Source organism: Habropoda laboriosa, unplaced genomic scaffold (assembly GCF_001263275.1).
Source record: "Habropoda laboriosa isolate 0110345459 unplaced genomic scaffold, ASM126327v1 scaffold648, whole genome shotgun sequence".
Taxonomy (NCBI): domain Eukaryota; kingdom Metazoa; phylum Arthropoda; class Insecta; order Hymenoptera; family Apidae; genus Habropoda; species Habropoda laboriosa.
This window is the reverse complement of record NW_017100857.1, coordinates 87,244-88,607: the sequence shown is the minus strand read 5'-3', so window position 1 is coordinate 88,607 and position 1,364 is coordinate 87,244. Positions and strand designations below refer to the sequence as shown.

Below are 1,364 nucleotides of genomic sequence, written 5' to 3'. Positions count from 1 at the left end.
ATTCACTTTTTTCAAATTTATATTTATAAACACGAGCAATATTGCTATGTTTATCTTCAATTAATACGATAACATGCGATTGAATTCAACAAAATAAATATTTAAATAAATCTGTTTGTTACATAAAAGCGAGCATTTAAACTTTGAAAAAGCGAATGATTATTTAAAATCGTAACAAAGAAATATACGTATACCCACTTTCAAATAACGTATTCAAAACAAAAAAAATAATATTACAATTCTGACAAAGTAGATTAAACAGAAATCACTTATTACGATAAATCAATGCACACTCGGATAAGAGGAGCGTAACTAAATAATACAGCAGAAGCAATGCGCATTTAATGTTTTCCTCCACGGTGAAAGAGATAGTAACAAACCCAAGAATCATAACAAACACTACAACTGATGCCCGTTTATAATAATATCATAGGCAATGCAAAATTGTGCCGTTGACATCATAGAACCTCTTCTAAGAATACTAGGATTACACGGTTGCAACAAAGCCACGAATAGACTCGCTAACACTGTAAAGATTCAACGAAAGACGTAAATAATTATAACAAAGACTCGTAAGTGAGCAAGCCACCATTTGCTTGCGAACAAGTAATGGAGGACGAGTTCTTTCTTCGTCTCTTTCTCTCTTTCGTTTCTCCACTCTCGTCACCGTGTGACCTCAGGTTGAGGTCCTCGAAAAAGAGAACCCTACTTGGGTATGCAGATCCTCGACAAAGGAAAAAAGGAAGAATTCAAATTACAGATAAGATTACCTGAATGTCGGAAAAACATGCCCAGGGCATTGCGAGGAAAATGTCTTCTCGTTCCTGATTTTTATGAACACAACGTTCCTCGTTACATGCGACGGAGAAATGGATTCTCGCGCACGCACGTACGTTGGTGAGTGGCTATGTGCACAGGCACACACCAAAAAACGCACCGAACGCACTGCCGAGGCACACTGAAGCAAGTCAGCGGAATGCGACGGCTATCGGGATCGGGTTGGTTAGAATTGGGAAGCTGGAGGACGCTCCGCCCCCATCAGAAAACGTCACACACGAAGTCAACGTAGGTGCGTTCGAAAACTCGATGCCCGCGTGGAATGAAATCGCAATTCATAACGCAACAGCAGACGCAAAACCGGCGCGAATAGCCATCTTGCTGCAGTTTTTTTCAAACACCAACTTTTACTTTCTCCTCATCTATGGTGTAAAATTAGCCGCAAACAATTGATTGAATATCAATGATAAACTTTTAAACATATAAATTGGTTATTCTACGGTTAATATATTTATATAGGTACGATAACTGCGTGTAGTATGTATATATACACAATATACATATAATTGAATATGTGCATGCAACAC

The 1,364-nt window shown here is 38.2% G+C and overlaps 1 protein-coding gene across 1 annotated transcript in view; it reads right to left on the bottom strand.

Annotated features, from left to right (window-relative positions):
- LOC108577455 (E3 ubiquitin-protein ligase TRIP12) overlaps positions 1-1,364 on the bottom strand; it is a 13,440-nt gene that overhangs the window by 11,198 nt on the left and 878 nt on the right. The window lies entirely within an intron of this gene.